The sequence below is a fragment of the Puma concolor genome, chromosome A2 (genome assembly GCF_028749965.1).
Source record: "Puma concolor isolate L17-30 chromosome A2, mPumCon1.1.hap2, whole genome shotgun sequence".
Taxonomy (NCBI): Eukaryota; Metazoa; Chordata; class Mammalia; order Carnivora; family Felidae; genus Puma; species Puma concolor.
The window spans coordinates 134,870,828-134,888,655 of NC_141668.1; the positions used below are offsets into that span (position 1 = coordinate 134,870,828).

Sequence of the window (17,828 nt, forward strand, 5' to 3'; positions counted from 1 at the left end):
AGCAAGGGCAGATTTGGGTGCTCGTGTTTGCACAAACCTTACGCTTTTCTTTGGCATCTCCTGGTTGCTCTGTGTCTCATATTCTCTGGCCACTCAGCGGGAGATAAGGGTGAAATGAAAATGAATGAATGAATGAATGAATGAGGTGGTTTGTTAGTGGTTTCTTTTATTTTTAAATTTTTTTAAAATTTACATCCAAATTAGCATCTAGTGCAACAATGATTTCAGAAGTAGATTCCTTAGTGCCCCTTATCCATTTAGCCCACTGCCCCTCCCAGAACCCTGTTTGTTCTCCATATTTATGAGTCTCTTCTGTTTTGTCCCCCTCCCTGTTTTTATTTTTGTTTCCCTTCCCTTATGTTCATCTGTTTTGTCTCTTTAAGTCCTCATATGAGTGAAATCATATGATTTTTGTCTTTCTCTAATTTCACTTAGCATAATACCCTCCAGTTCCATCCACATAGTTGCAAGTGGGAAGATTTCATTCTTTTTGATTGCTGAGTAATACTCCATTGTATATATATATACTACATCTTCTTTATCCATTCATGGTTCGGTGGACATTTGGGCTCTTTCCATACTTTGGCTATTGTTGATAGTGCTGCTGTAAACATGGGGGTGCATGCGTCCCTTCGAAACAGCACACCTGTATCCCTGGATAAATGGCTAGTAGTGCAATAGCTGGGTCGTAGGGTAGTTCTATTTTTAGTTTTTTGAGGAACCTCCATACTGTTTTCCAGAGTGGCTGCACCAGTTTGCATTCCCATTGTGTGTATATTATCTGATTTTGACTATGATATGCCTTGGTGGTGGTCATTTTCTGTTGAATCTAATGGGAGTTCTCTGTGCTTCCTGGATTTTGAGGTCTGTGTCATTCTCCAGATTTTGAAAGTTTTCCACTACAATTTATTCACATAAACCTTCTGCCCCTTTTTCTCTCTTTTCAACTTCTGGGATTCCTATTTTTCAGATATTATTCCTTTTTTTTTTTTTTTTTTTTTTTTTGTAAGTCACTGAGTTCTCTACTTGTATTATGGTCTTTTGCCTGTTTCCCTCCTTTTCTCTGCTTCATTATTCTCCACAATTTTATGGTCTGTTTTGCTGATTCACTGCTCTTTGTCCATCCATGCCATTGTGGCATCCATTCGATATTGCATGTCAGTTTTAGCATTTTTAATTTCATCCTAACTAGATTTTATTTCTTCTCTCTCTCCAGAAATGGATTTTATGCTTTTTCCACCCCCACTAGTACTCCTATTATTGTGGTTCTAAATTCTAGTTCAGACATCTTGCTTACAGCTGTGTTGATTAAGCCCCTATCATTTCTTCCTGCTCTTTCTTTTGGGATGAATCCCTCATCTTGTTATTTTGGAGGAAGAAAAAAAATTGGTCAAATAAAAAAAATTCAAATAAAGGAAGCTAAATTCTAGGTGTGTTTTGGTTGCCTTGTGAAAGAAGCTTGTTATGTGGGGAATAAGCTTAGAAATTTGTTAGCAAAGGGATGACTTGAAATAATGGTTAATTTCGTGTGTCTCAAAGTGTTCATGAGTAATTGTAAAGATAGCTATGAAGAGCTTTGGTAACCTAAAACTTTGAAGTTTTGCTAAGTTAAATGATAAACTGGGTTGAATTCATTGGTATCTAAGTATTTTCCAAACGAGACAAAATACTAAAGCAATGATTACTGAACATTACTGAACATTTTGTGCTTTCAGCTTCTTTTTGCACAGAACCTGAGGATACTTGGGTTTGTTGGTCAATGTGCTGTGTGCTTAATTGAAAGACTGTACTATGGAAGAACCTCTGTTTTAAAATTTCAGATCTAGAAAAATTCTGATGTAACAGTTCACAATTGGTCACTACTTAGTTTTCACTGGAGACTAAGGTTTCTAAGAGGTACAATTCTTCTGCTAAATGTAATTAAGATTGATGGAAATAAGGAAAGCAACTCTGAATTAAAAAAAAAAAAAACATTGTAAAAGGTTCATGAAGGAAAATCTTTGGAAAGGAATTTTATGTGCTGTTGGGACAAGGTTGAAATAAATGGATTTTAAAAAGTACACTGGTATAAGATTGCAATTCTGCTTTTCTCTCTGTTAAAAAAGACAAAGGTTTCTTGGATTGTTGGTTGCTCTTGATGAAAAAAAAATGTAAACAAGGTTGTTTTTTTCTTCTCTTTTGTCTCCCTAGAAAACCAAAGTTTCTATGTTTTGCCTTTATCGTGTCTTTGGTTACTTAAAAAAGGTTAAAACTTCTCAATATTAAAGGAGCTACGTTTTACTCACAGCTATATAACCCTACATATTTGCCTTTAAAATCTTCATGGCACCTTGGTTAAATAAATAATTAAGTTTCAAGTTTCATAATGACCAATAATCCTATTTAGACATGTACTTTAAAACTTTCTGAGGGTTGGGGCACCTGGGTGGCTCATTTGGTTAAGCGTCTGCCTTCAGCTCAGGTCATGATCTCACAGTTTGTTAGTTCGAGCCCTGTATCGGGCTCTGGCTGACAGCTCAGAGCCTGGAGCCTGCTTTGGATTCTCGGTTTCCTTCTCTCTCTGGCCCTCCCCCACTTGTGCTCTCTTTCTCTCAAAATAAATAAATGTAAAACTTTCTGAGGGTTTTAACAAACTTCCTCAAGATGTGAATTGTAAATGAAGTCTTTTTGACTAATTAGACTTTTTGGTTGGTATGTTAAATTACTTGGAAAGAACTCTCAAATAATGATACACCTTAGGTTGTATTGCTTGGGTCAATGCTGTAACTGTTCAAATATATATGTGAAATTCCTGCAGTTTTAATATGCTTTGATAATAAGGTTATGACTTGATATTCTGATTATTGAAGTGTTCTGTGTTACAGAAATAACTGAATTTTCTTGTCAAGTGCATTACAGTCTTTTGTCACTTGCACAATGAGTTTCATCTTCAAGGAGGTTCATAAAAAGAACTTTAAAAAAAAAACAAATACAGCTTTTAGATATCTTTAAAATCATAAAAGTGAAATTGGCAACAATTTCTAGAACTAAAAAGCTGCATTCAAACTGAACAAAAGATTACTAACATGACACTAAGTGAACTGAAAAAAATTGTAATTTTTATGACTTTTGTTTGGAACATTACTGGTTCTCTAATGTTTGCTCTTCCAGATTAGGAAGAGCTCAGGCTCACACAACAGGAAAAGAAGGTCTTGACCTTACAAAGACTTGACCTTGCATGTGGATACTAATCGACTACTCCAGCCAGAGGGACGACACTCTTTCCTCACTACCGCCATCTCTGCAACAGCTCAGACAATGAGAAGCCACCACATTTCAAACCACCATTTTACACCAATGGACTTTTAATCGGACTTTCCTACTTACCCTTTTTCTCCTTAAAAAAAGCATCCCCCCCGACTTTGTTTCCTGTCCTTGCTTATGGTTTTGCCACGGCTTGTATGTCCCAGATTACAATTTTTCATTCCTGAATAAAACCATCTTCTTCTGGTAAAATAACTGGCAGTTTCTATTTTTAAGGTTAACAATTCTTGGTGATCAGAAGTGGGCTCCAGAGAAGACCCCAACTGCTCCAGAGCTGGCTAGCAAACAGGTGCAGTACCCATGGACATTTCTGAGCTGCTTTCATGCCTACCCTGGGGCTTTAAGGACAAGTTTTCTCCTGGTTTTCAAGCTCCACACCTCATGTCTCAGTTCTCCAAGATTTATTTGAGATCTATTTACGATGTTTTTTTTTTTTTTTCTTTAATCATCTCAGAGGGTACTCATTTGGCCTTAAGTCTAAAGGAACTGTGCTAGCTTTTGGTCTAGTTCCTGTTTTGAATGAGACTGCTCCTAATGGAACTGGACTAGCCCTCACTCTGAGTCCTTTTCAAAATCAGACCTTTCCAGTTGGAACTGTGCCAGTAGGAATTGTGAAGGCCTTTGTTCCTATTTCCCTTTGCAACTGGACTGTTCCCATTGGAACTCTGCCTGTTGGAACTGTGTTAGCTTTCAGTCTATGATCTTTTTGGGGCTCAACTGTTCTCTCTGGAACTGTGCTGGCCTTTGGTCTGATTCCTTCTGGAAACAGGCTGTCCCTGAAAACCTTCTAAGAAATGGGATCCCAGACATCAAAATGCTTTGAGGGCATCCTGCCTACTGGGACTCTGGATGGTTTTATGTTTAAAGACTATGGTCCCTCTCTGTATGCACATTTATAAATAAATAGACTGACTTAACCAGAAATAATTTAGAACTTCAAAGGCCATGATGGGGAACTTTCAGTCATTTCAAACTTAATTTTCTCAAAGCTAAACTGGACAACCAGGGTTCTAAAATTGACAAAACTGAATGAGATGCTTATTTCAGTAGGTATTTTGAAGCTTCCAAATGCTATCAAGAATCAAAAATTACATCTCTCCTTGGGGTGCCTGGATGACTCAGTCGGTTGAGCGTCCGACTTTGGCTCAGGTCATGATCTCACGGTTTGCGAGTCTGACCCCGAGTTGGGCTCTGTGCTGACAGCTCACAGCCTGGAGCCTGCTTCGGATTCTGTGTCTCCCTCTCTCTCTGTTCCTCCCCTGCTCATACTCTGTCTCTCTCTCTCAAATATAAATCAAGATTAAAAAAAATTTTTTTTTCAATTGTATCTCTCCAAATACAATCTTAATGATGCAAGCATAGATTAAAAAGACAAAAAGGGGCTTCTGAGTTCTCTTCTTCCCTTCCCCCACCTTCTCTGTCTACAGAGAGGAGGCAATCACCTTGTGCTCAGGCCACACCTCAGGCCCTGCCTCTGGTGCCCATCTTCCTCTGACATAGTGTGTAAGGCCATGACTCAGGCCTCCCATTTTTCTTAAGGCTCCTTTCCTGTTGTTTTGTTTTGTTTTGATCTCAGTTGTAATGTCCCCAATTGGCAGCTCATACCACCTCCTCCAGGGTCCCTTCCAGGCCAATAGCCAATTTTTGCATCTTCCTCTGAATATCTGGGGGCAAATGAGTGACACATTTGTCATTTAAAATCATCTCAGCCTCAGGGGTGTCAGGGGAGATAGCCATATATTTAATGAGAGCCTCCCTAAACCTCTTAGGAAGGCCATCGGGCTCCCATTTTGTGTTTGTAAAATAGTGGCTAATTTAACATAATTTAAGGGCTTAACCTGAGACCTCCTTAATGTCTCTAAAGCACAAGCTTGGAAGTGGTGGCAATACCATTTCTTCATGGGATGGTCATAGTCTCAATTAGGATCTTGGGATGTAATTACCTGGACCCCAGTAGGAAACCAAAAGTTCCCTATAGGGCCTCCAATCCCATGATAATTAGCGAGTTGTCTTTATCTTTTTCTTTCAGAATTTATGGATCAAAATCATCCCAACTTTTCAGAATGCATCCCACAGGAGTATTGGCCTTGGTTGGAGAATTGCCCATCTATAGGAAAAGGAGGAAGAGGCATCCCTTATGTTAATTGTCCCATAGCTGGCCAGGAGAAGCTTCATGTCCTGATCCTGATAGTTGGACAGGAGAAGAAGCCTCATCTCCTGGCCCTGCATTTTGCCTGGCTACTCCACTGGCAGCCAAAAGCTTTGTCAGTGTCGTGAGGTGCTGGGAGCAGTCACTCTTGTCCAAGTTGACCCTACCTCCAAGAACTGACCTTGTCTTCCCTGATTTCTCCTATCGCTCTGTTTTCTGCCTGCAGGACTTTGGGGGTATCGACTACGACCAAGCAAGACTTCCCTGGTTTAGAAGGATGCACTAATTTTATTTTGGCCCAAGAATAATCATCTTTACAAATATATTTTAAAAGGCTTGTGAAAACCATTTTTTGTAAGGATAAAATTGGCTGCCCAGAGGGCAGAGGGCCAAAGGAGAGGTCTATTTCCTTGCCTTTTTCAGCAGTGCCCACAGAAATGTGTTCTAGCCATGTAGAGTATCTAGGCTGTTACAAATTGGAGGACACTGGGCTAAGTGTAGCAAAATGGCTCCTATGTATTCTAGTAAAAGCCCTTTATATATTATAGTGATCTATCCCTTAAATGACACAGGCATCCATTCCTGTTCGAAACAGAAACAACCCAAATATGGAGCATTTGGAGTCTGGCAGCGAGGACATTGTCACCATCTCCCCAGCCTTTGGATCAAAGGAGGGCAAATTTCAAGGCTTGAGTAAAACAAATCCAAAGGGCATGCTGTCCTGCTTTTTTGGTTAAAATCACATTCTCCCCCATCTTTTTGGGCAGACAGAAGTGGGGGGAAAACCTTTGTTTACCTTTTTTTTTTTTAGTCAAAAGCATACTGACAAGCCAAGAAACCTTTGCTTTTTTTTTTTTTTTTTTGTTTAAATATATTTATTTTTCTCTTTATTATTTGTTTAAGCTTTGTTTCCACAACTTAAATTTTCTTATTTCAAGATTAATACAGCTCATTTTAACTCACATGAAAATGTCTAACATTGATATTATGAACAAAAACACTTCATGAATTTCTTTGCCTTCTATGTATAGACCATGTAAGCTGCAAGATTTGGGGTCGTGAACTAAAACAACCTGTTGGGATTCAAGTTAGGGCACACGGCTCTGGTGAAGGGGACACTCTCCTCTTTTCTTCTATCTGGGACAGCCACGAGTTAGCTGTGCCTGGTGGTGCCAGGCAGAGTGTGCAGTGTTGCCAGTCTTCCTGAAATAAAAAGAAAGTAGGATCTATATATTCTTAGCTGGAAACCTATCAGCTAAAAAAGAGTTTGGTTCTGCAAAAGACCTTGTTAAGAGGATAGAAAGACAAGCCATAGAATGGGAGAAAACATTTGCAAACCACATATATGACAAAAGACTAGTATCTAGAGAATATAATAAACCCTAGACACTCAATAGGACAAACAAGTCCAGATAAGAAGAGGGCAACATACATGAAGAAACATTTTACTCAGAAGATATACAGACAGCAAATGAACACATGAAAAGATGTTCAACATAATTAGCCATTAAGGAAATGCAAATCAATACCATAATGAGATATCACTGCTCACCTATCAGAATAGCTAAAATCATAATTTAAAAAATAGTGATAACACCAAGTGCTGGTGAGGATGCTGAGAAACATGTGCTGTTGGTGGAAATGTAAAATGGTATAGCCCCTCTGGAGATTGGTTTGGCAGTTTCTTAAGAAAATAAATATGCAATTATCATATGACCCAGCAATCACACTCCTGGACAGTTGTCTGAAAGAAACAAAACCCCACACTCCTGCAAAAATCTGTGCACAAGTATTCAAAACGGTTTTATTCATAATTGCCAAGACCTGGAAACAAACTCAGTACCTTTCAATGAGTCAGTGCTTAAACAAACTTGGTACATCCTTGCCATGGAGCACCACACAGCACAAACTATCGATATACAGAAAATCTTGGATGGATCGCAAAGGAACTGTGCTGAGTGAAATCTTCATATGAAACTGGCTATCTCATCACCTTATAAAAAAGCCCTTTAGAAAACAAGCCCTATGTAAGCACACAGAGATCCTAAGACCCTGATCTAGAAGTTACATATAATATGTGTGCATAAAACAGAAAATAATATTATTATAAGGAATATTTAGAAACCACCTGATAGCTCTTGGAATTGAAATGTTTAAAAAATGAAAAACAACAGAAACAATGGTATCAGTGCTGTGCTAGAACCAGCTGTAACAGCTCATGAGAGCCACTCTGTAAATCTTCATGGAATTTTGTGAGCTGCAGTTAAATATTGAATTATAAACTTATAGTTAAATAAATTATATTTAGAAAGATAAAAGACATTTGAAACACATATCATCCTAATTATTTTATTACATTTCACTCTTATCTGTGCTCTTGATGTTATTTTTATCAGTTGTATTAGTATATAGGAAATGCTCCTAATGAATTATAACACATCTCTTTCCACATACCCATTCATGATCTCAGGTTGGTGGCTTGAAATTGGCTGTAGTGGAAATATTTATATCATAGAAATTGGCAAGCCATATAAATCATGACATGATTTATTACCTTGTAGAATGTCTAGATTTTTAAAAAGATAGATAAAATGTTAAGAATGTACATTACATTCAAAATTTGTCATGTTTTTACATTATGAATAACATGAAAACTTGTGAAACAATTTTTCTAGTATTTGAAAAAAAATTACCCATTTCAACCAAGAAGTTCCTCATGTCATTGATGAATGAGTGAAGCTCCCAACATCTATCTTTACTGTTTCACTTTTGTTTTACTTATTAAAGTAAATGAGTACATCAAACAACATTCCTATCAGAACAATGATTTATATATTGCAACCATAGATTTGATACAAATATAAGCTGCAAAAACCAACTGAAGCATTCTGTGAGAACCTATTGCTATTTGAAATTCAAAAATTAAGATATTTTATATTTCATTATTTGTAAGTTAAATATTACACATCGTTTAAATCCGTAAAAGTTACATCAAACATGCATGCATATCTACATGCATACATTCTGTCACAGAGCTGGTTGTCAAATATTTACCAGCATGACCCTATTTTTTTTTTTATTGTGTTGTTTAATTTTTTAATGTTTATTTATATTTGAGAGAGAGAGAGAGAGAGAGACAGTGTGTGAGTGGGGAAGGTGCAGGGAGAGACGGAGACAGAATCGGAAGCAGGCTCCAGGCTCGAAGCTGTCAGCACAGAGCCTGAAGCCGGGCTCGAACCCATGAGCCGTGAGATCATGACCCGAGCCGAAGCCAGACGCTCAACAGACTGAGCCACTCAGGTGCCCCCAGCATGACCCTATTTGTAATGAAAAGATTTCTAAAAAATTTTACAAAACAGAGTATGGGGAAGTTGGAGGAAATAGAGATGAAAATGTATGAAACATAAGAAACAAAGCTCAGTCTTGGAGATCTAATATCTAATCATAGGATTTATATAGGAAAAGAGAAAGGCAGAGGGGATGGATCATTAAAAAATAACAGAAGACGATTTCTCACAATTGAATGGACCCACATAGATACCCAATAAAATGAATTTTAAAAGATACACAGCAAAGTGTATCACCAAGAGATGTCAGAACACCAGGATAAAGAGGAGTTCCTGAGAGCTTCTGTAGAGAGGACAGAATAACTAAAAGATCATGATATGAAGGAACAAAAATCAAAATCATATTAACTTAAGAGAAATGTGGGAAATGAGAATTAAAAATACTTTAAAATTTTGAGGGAATTTAGAATTGTACACTAGCTAAATTATCCATAGAATATAAAGGAATGTAAAGGTATAGACACAGGCATTTCAAAACTTCCTCTTATGTACCCTTTTTCCAGAAGTTCCTGGAGATGTGCTCCATGAAAACAAGGCATGACTGATGCATAGGAGGATAATACATGCAGGAAACAGTGGATCCAACAGAAAGATGGCAAAAGAATTTTCTTGAACAATGGAAACATTAAACCCCCAAAGTCATCTGTGAGACAGACCTCTAGGGCCACTGATATTGTTTGGGGCAGGAGGGTTGATAAGTTCATGACTGATGCTACCAGAAGACAGACAACTAGTCACATTTGTGCTTTTGACAATTTTGAGAAAATTTTTATGACTGTTGAAAGTTGGGAGTAAACCCACCTGGAACACTTAGACAGCTAAGTGAAAATGAACTAAACTTTTATGAACACAACAGAAATACAAAGGGATACAAAAAGGGAAGGCAATCAAAATTCACACTGTGTGGCTAAGGTTCAAACTACAATTTGTAGTAATAATCATGCTGTACCCAGAGCATGATCCATTAAATGCAGATCCTGTCTGCATTTAAGAGTATAACATACAGGGCCACCTGGGCGACTCAGTCGGTTAAGCTCAGTCGGTTAAGCTTGATTTCTGCTCAGGTCATGATCTCATGAATTGTGAGATGGAGTCCCGCATGGGGCTCTGCACTTACAGTGTACTGCAAAGCCTGCTTGGGATTCTCTCTCTGCCTCTCCCCCACACTCTCCCTCCATCTCTTTCTCTCTCTCTCAAAATAAATAAATAAATAAATGAACAAACAAAATTTTTTTTTTTTTAAAAGAAGCTACATGAAACCATCAAATTGCCTTTCTCCTATGTACAAAAAAGAAAAAAATAACGAAAACCAAAACACTTGTCATTTTGTTCCGGTTTGTTAGGTTCCCGTTCAAATGTAAATTCCTGAAAGAGTTTGTGAAGCATACGGCCTATAAATATGGTTCTAAAAGGAAATCTCTCTTGTTTTTAAAATCAGAGCAAGGACTCCTTGGTGTATCTCTTACGTATTGGTACACGGGAACTTATTTGTTTCTGAATTATCTAATAAAAAAACATTTTTCCAATCAGAATTAGTCCTATTCATAATTAGTTGAGCTGCCTTGGTGCTCATTTCATTATAGGTTTTGAATACTAATGATGTTGCCCTTGAAAAAAATTAATCTCTTCCCGTTCATGTTTAAATCGTTCACTTTTGTTAAAAGCAGCTATCCATCTTCAGTGGCCTTTTCTGGAGACTTTCATTATCTTACATTAACAAGTTTTTCCTTTCCTTCAAATCTTAGAACCTTTTTTTATTTCTTCCCAATGCCTTTTTCCTCTTGACTTATTTTTATCCAGTCTTATTCTTTGCGATTACTTAATTGGAGACCTTAAATGGCAAGTCTCTTCTCCAAAACCTTTACTTCCTTTTTTCATACATTAACATGGAGACACCATTGAAAAGAATGAAAATTATTTAGAACACATATGTGTTTGGGATAATGGTAATACTCAAATTTAGAACCCATCTAGGACTGGAAGAGAGTTTTTAATTCTCCATACTAAAAAGAAAGCCCCAGATAGTGGGTTTGGAACAAACGTCTTCTCAGCAAACATGGAGCTGATTGATTACCAAGAATCTGACTGCTAAGAGTTATATAGTTTCTGTAAAGCCCAGTCATTTGCAGGAAAACGTCCTGGTGTATCAATCAGTCTTAGCCAGAAACAGATGGTACATCCAAGGTTTGAAGAGAAGTTCTGTTTTTAAAGGTGTTGTGTACAAAAGCTGTGGGCTTGGTGTGAGGAAACCACGAAGGGTATTGCAATGCCATTGTGTCGGGAACAGCTGTTTAAAATAAACACACTTCAGCCTCAAGGGAAGAAGTAGGGAGGAGATATATAGTGAAGGCTGTTTAGACCTTTCAACCAGGAAGAAGCAAACCGAAGCAACCCTGAAGGATACCTTTAATTTCACTTTCTTCCTTTCTCTGATCTCCTGTTTGGTGCTTCCCATTGCGCAGGCATGAACTTAAGTCAGAGGACCAAAGAGAGTTATAGGTAGTGCACGTAGCCTCTAGGAGTGCAGGGTAGAGTGGACTGTACCTCTACAGGGCATGGAAGGAACCCCACACACCTGACTCAATCATTATTACTCTGTTGTACTCCGTTCTCTTTTGTTAGGAGTCATGTTAAACAGGTTATTACACTTTAATAACAGCCTTATCATTCATTAAATATTCCTTAAGAAATAGTTTCAGTGAGGGGCGCCTGCATGGCTCAATTAGTGAAGCGTTGGCCTCTTGGTTTCCACTCAGTTCATGATCTTGTGGCTCATGAGTTTGAGACCTGTGTCTCTGTGCTCTGTGTTGACAGTGCGGAGCCTGCCTGGGATTCTCTCTCTCTCTCTCTCTCTCTGCCCCTCCCCATCACTCTTTCTCTTTCTCTCTCTCTCTCTCAAAATAAGTAAAGTTAAAAAAAAAAAGAAAATAGTTCAGTGAAATTAATAAACTAAACATGAAAAGTATAAAAACCAAATACCTTTCTGCCAATCACAAAAGCACATTTAAATATCTAAGGTTTTTTTTTTTTTTTTTTTTTTTTTAATGGATAGAAATCAGGGAGAAAGCAAATGAGAAAAAACAGAGGTGGGATTCAGTTATATGTTGCTCAAAATTTCAATAATAGAATTAGTAGGTCCAATTACATAGCAGTGATAACTCAGCATTTAAAATTCATACCTTATGTAGTACACAGCTTGTCCTAGAACTTTTATGAAAGTGTATTGCGTATTTGGTTATGAAAAAAGTCAATACGTGATAAAAAGCAGAAATCACACAAGATATTTTCTAAAATGTAATATAACTTTAACCTTGAAGTTAATAAAATATTCCTTTGGAAAAAATTTAAAACAGTAATAATAAATAACTGATGGAATGAAATCAAAACTATAATTATATTTCTTAGAAAATAATCATGTCTTCAAACGAAGACTTCTTTCTTTGCTAATTAGCAAGAATGTATTAAAGTGAAAGATTGTATGTTGCACTCAAGAGATTAAAATGAGAACAATAAAACGAACCCGAACTATAGGGGAAAAGGTAATAATTAAATCTAAAGTAGAAAATAATGAATTTGAAACAGTTTGTATTTTCTTTTTGTCTCACCTAATTCTTTGCTTCTTTGTCTCTACTTCCTTACTTTCTTTCAAATTGATTATTTTGTGATTTATTAACCTTTGCTTTTTTAACAGATACTAGGGCAGAATTTTAATCTTATACCAGTGTACTTTTAAAATCCATTTATTTTAACCTTAGTCCATCCTGAGCACATATAAAATTTATTTCCAAAGATTTCCCTTCACAAACCTTCTACAACTTTCCTTTCCTTTCAGATTGTGACCTAAGCCCCTTTTCTCCAAACAACCAGTCTCATTTGGGACAAAATTACCTTCTTTTACCTTCAACAAAAATGTATTCCCCTTCCTTACATATATCCTACTTTTCTACATAGTAACTTTCTTATCAGTCTTAATTACATTAAGCAGAATTTTTTTTTCAACGTTTTTGTTTATTTTTGGGACAGAGAGAGACAGAGCATGAACGGGGAGGGGCAGAGAGAGAGGGAGACACAGAATCGGAAACAGGCTCCAGGCTCCGAGCCATCAGCCCAGAGCCCGACGCGGGGCTCAAACTCACAGACCGCGAGATCGTGACCTGGCTGAAGTCGGACGCTTAACCGACTGCGCCACCCAGGCGCCCCACATTAAGCAGAATTTTAACTCTTAAGAAACCTTAGTCTCCAATGAAAACTAAGTAGTAACCAATTGTGAACTGTTACAGAATTCGGCAGATGGCAAAATTATCAATTAAGCAAAAGCATGTTTTCCAAAAGACCCAAATATCCTTTGTTTCTGTGCAATAAGAAGTAAAAAGCACAAACCTATGTTTAGCAGTCAATGCTTTAGCACTTTATCTCGTTTGGAAAAGACCTAGATGTCCAATGAATTCAATTTCAATTTATCATGCTAGCAAAACTTCTAAGTTTCAGGTTGCCAAAGACTTTGAAAGCTATCTTAACAATTACCCACGAAAACTTTAAGAATTAACCATCATTTTAAGTCACCCTTTTGCGAACAAATTGCAACAGAGATAACATAAGCTAATTTGACCTTCAGTAAACCTAGATAGAATAAAAAGTTTTCTATTTAATGCTGACTCTATTTGTAATTAAACCAACAAACTTGAATTCATTTAAATACCAAAGTTTCTCTTGCATCCGCTTAAAAGACAATCAGTTTGTTCCCTATTGTCAGTTTTTACCTGGCACACTGGTGGGGAGATCTGAAGTGGTGGCCCAAGGGAATGCTCTTCGCTCCCTGACATCAGCGGGTGGGAGGAGAAACCAATGATGCCTGAGGCACTGAGGATGGTATAGCAGCCAGTTATGCAGGCCTCACCCAAGGTGGTGCAGAAACAGGAGAAGGGGGAGAAGAAGGCAGAAGAGGCAAGATTCTGCCCAAAAGCCTAAGGCAGATAAAAGCCCAGAGAGCAGACAGAGAGGTCTCCTGGTCCTAAAGTCTGTCAACGTGAACAGATGAGCAGACGCCAGGTTTTTCCACCAAGTGGAATTAGGCAGTACGTGTTGGGCTAGAGAAGACAGAGAACTTTCCCCAATTAAAAGGAGTTTCAGCAGTGGCTTGGGAATATTCTTTAAAGTCTCCATTCTGAGGTAGACTAACTAGAGATAGTTGGCTCTAATCACCATAGTCAATGACCCAGGAAGTGAATGAGGAAGAAGCCCCCACATACAGTTAGAGGAACTAGGGATGTGCTCAGGATGGACTAAGAATGTATTAGGAAAAACAGAGAGTGTTAGAGTCCCATTTGTTAGGGATGGCCTGTCTTTTTTCTTTCCTCAGCACCCTGGGTTAGGTTTTGGAACACTTCTATATATTGATCAGGGTTGTCTGCAACTTTGCTTAGGTTCTTTTTATTTGCTTCGAATCTTGCAAGGAAAATGGAACTTGCATGAGACCAAATTCACCATGAAGCATTTTAGTCCATAGATAGATTGAATGTGCCTTCCTTTCAAGGGGAAGATTTTTCATCTCTGACAATCCTGGATAAGGAGGGCATGAGTGTCTAACAGGTAGCTTTTCCTGAGAAGAGCCCTCAGAGGACAAGTCTGCAAGAACTTGCTTTTCTCAGCCCCTTTAAAGGCCAGAAGGTTGGCACCTAACTTACAAGTCTTATATCAGGAAATTCTGACCATTCACCCTCTCTTTTACAATATAGATCTAACACGGCAGCCCCAAACCTCTGGGATGCAGCAAAGGCAGTCATAAGAGGGAAGTATATAGCAAGCCAGGCCTTCCTAAAGAAGGAAGAAAGGTCTCAAATACACAACCTAACCTTACACCTTAAAGAGCTGGAGAAAGAACAGAAAATAAAGCCCAAAACAGGCAGCAGAAAGGAAAAAATAAAGATTTGAGCAGAAACCAATGATACCAAAGTCAAGAAAACAGTAGGACAGATCAATGAAACCAGGAGCTTGTTCCTTGAAAGAAGTAACAAAATTGCTAAACCCCTAGCCAGATTGATCACAATGAAAAAGGAAAGGACCCAAATAAATAAAATTAAGAATTAAAGAGGAGAGATCACAACCAACACTGCAGAAATAAAAAACAATCTTAAGAGAATATTATGAGCAATTATATTCCGTTTAATTGAGAAATGTGGGAGAAATGGATAAATTCCTAGAAACATATAAGCTACCAAAAGTGGAACAGGAAGAAATAGAAACTTTGAACCCATCACCAGTAAAGAAAGTGGATTATTAATCAAAAATCTCCCAAAAAACAAGAGTCCAGGGCCGGATGGCTTTCCAGTGGACCTCAACCAAATATTTAAAGAAGAGTTAACATCTATTCATGTGAAGCTTTCCCAAAAAATAGAAATGGAAGGCAAGCTACCAAACTCATTCCACGAGGCCAGCATTACCTTGATTCCAAAACCAGACAAAGACCCCACTTAAAAGGAGGACTACAGACCAATTTTCCTGATGAAAATGGATGCAAAACTTCTCAACGAGATACTAGCCAAGCAGATCCAACAATACATTAAAAGAATTATTCACCACGATCAAGTGGGATTTATACCTGGAACACAGGGCTGGTTCAATATCTGCAAATCAATCTATGCAATACATCACATTAATCAAGAGTAAGAACCACATAATCCTCTCAATAGATGCAGAGAATGCATCTGACAAAATACATCATCCTCTCTTGATAAGATCCCTCAAGAAAGGAGGAATAGAAGATTCATACCTCAAGATCATAAAAGCTAGATACAAAAGACCCACTTCTAATATCATCCTCAATGGGGAAAAATTGAGACTTTTCCTCTTAAGGTCAGGAACATGACAAGGATGTCCATGCTTACCATTGTTATTCAGCATAGTGTTGGAAGTCCTAGCCTCAGCAATCACACAAGACAAGGAAATAAAAGGCATCCAAATCGGCAAGGAGGAAGTCAAAATTTCAGTCTTTGCAGTCGATATGATACTGAATGTGGAAAATCCAAAAGATTCCACAAAAAAAAAAAAAAAAAAAAAAAAAAACCTGCTAGAACTGATCCATGAATTCAGCAAAGTCGCAGGATATAAAATCAATGTACAGAAATCGGTTGGATTTTTATACACCAATAATGAAGCAGCAGAAAATCAAGGAATCAACTCCATTTACAATTGCACCAAAACCCATAAAATATCTAGGGATAAACCTAACCGAAGGGGTAAAAATTCGATACAGTGAAAACTATAGAAAGCTTATGAAAGAAATTGGAGAAGACACCAAAAGATGGAAAAATATTCCAAGCTCATGGACCGGAAGAACAAATATTGTTAAGGTGTTAGTACTACCCAAAGAAATCTACGTACTCAGTGTAATCCCTATCAAAATAACTCCAGCATTCTTCACAGAGCTACAACAAAAAAACTCTAAAATTTGTATGGAACCAGAAAAGACCCCATAGCCAAAGCAATCCTGAAAAAGAAAACCAAGAGTGGAGGTACCACAAGTCCGCACTTCAAGATGTATCACAAAGCTGTAATCATCAAGACAGTATGATACTGGCGCAAAAGCAGACACATACATCAACTGAACAGAATAGAGAACCCAGAAATGGACCCACAAACGTATGGCCAACTAATCTTTGGCAAAGCAGGAAAGAATATCCAATGAAAAAAAGACAGTCTCTTCAGCAAATGGTGTTGGGAAAACTAGACAGCGACATGCAAATATGAAAGTGGACCACTTTCTTACACCATACACAAAAGCAAACTCAGAATGGATGAAAGACCTAAACGCAACGCGGGAAGCCATCAAAATCCTAGAGGAGAAAGCAGGCAAAAACCTCTTTGGTCTCGGCCACAGCAACTTCTAACTTGACGTCTCTGGAGGCAAGGAAAGTAAAAGCAAAAATGAACTACTGGGACTTCAACAAGATAAAAAGCTTAACTGACTGAGCCACCCAGATGCCCCTCCACTGAGCAATTTTAATGGCTTTTCTTTAACCAGAAGATGGAAACAAAGTTCAGTCTTATACCAAAAAAAAGCCTCATGAATCTGTTCATGATTATTACTTTTTACTCCAAATTGTCTTTAATGAAAACTCTGCTCCTCCTTTAGATCTATGTTTATTAATGTGCTAGTCTGGGATCTTTCCCTTTTAGTTAAAAGAACCAAGAATGGAATGGGAAACTATGCCCACTCCAGGTTTAATTAACCTGGAAAACCACTTTGCTCAGACCCTAGATGAGTCATCTAGTGGAAAGACTGTTAAATTTTCAATTCTCAACTCCAGCAAATAAAGCACCCCCCCCCCCAAAAAAAAACTAGAAGCCTAGTTCCTGCTGTGACTGAAAGAACTAGGACATTGGAAAAAAAGATGGTTATAAGTTTAAGAGCTTCAAGGCCCTCCAGCCCTCTTGCCAACCTTTTCAATGTCCTCCCAGTTCCCAATGATGGGATTCCAAGGAACAATGGAGCCCTTCCCAACCCTGACTCTTAATCTCTTTGGAGAAACTACTCTCCAGATTGGGAATGAATATATCTCTGTCTTTACTGAAGCTGGAACTAACCCCAGTGCTATAAAGCAGCCCTAGCCTTGGAGTACAAAAACAGTTCATTTGGGGGGGATGTATTAGATCTCAACAGGTTCCTATCTCTGAACCTAGTCCCTTTGAGAGATATACATCCTATTCTCCTTAGTTCTTCGACCCCTATTCATTAACTGGACTGAGATTTCTTAGAAAAATACCATGCTGGAATTTCTCTTGTACAAAAGGGAAAAATAATTCTAGAATTTGACAACAGTAACCAAAATAGCAAAAAGGGGAAACAAATGATCCTTTGGCACCTTTTCTGTGCCGTGTCTATGCTGGCACTATAGCTGAGTCTGGCGGTACTGATCATTTATTCCTACTGGATCAGCTACCATCCTCTTTATGGGAAAAACCTTTAACTGATCTTGGCAGAATCCACAGTGTACCTCCCGTCAAGATTCAAATCGATCCTGCAAAACTTC

The 17,828-nt window shown here is 38.0% G+C and overlaps 2 protein-coding genes across 10 annotated transcripts in view; one reads left to right on the plus strand and one right to left on the minus strand.

Annotated features, from left to right (window-relative positions):
• LOC147583544 (uncharacterized) overlaps positions 1–4,230 on the plus strand; it is a 192,463-nt gene extending 188,233 nt beyond the window's left edge. For 7 of the 8 annotated variants that reach the window (XR_015241910.1, XR_015241914.1, XR_015241906.1 and 4 more), the window contains one exon: positions 3,520–4,230. The gene's annotated coding sequence lies outside the window, so the exon portion shown is untranslated. Of the gene's footprint in view, positions 1–3,150; positions 3,499–3,519 lie in introns of those variants that run through there. The other variant, XM_086681094.1, reaches the window with a different exon arrangement.
• The window catches only part of LOC147583540 (uncharacterized), a 384,087-nt gene that overhangs the window by 340,051 nt on the left and 26,208 nt on the right, over positions 1–17,828 (minus strand). The gene's annotated exons all lie outside the window — the stretch shown is intronic.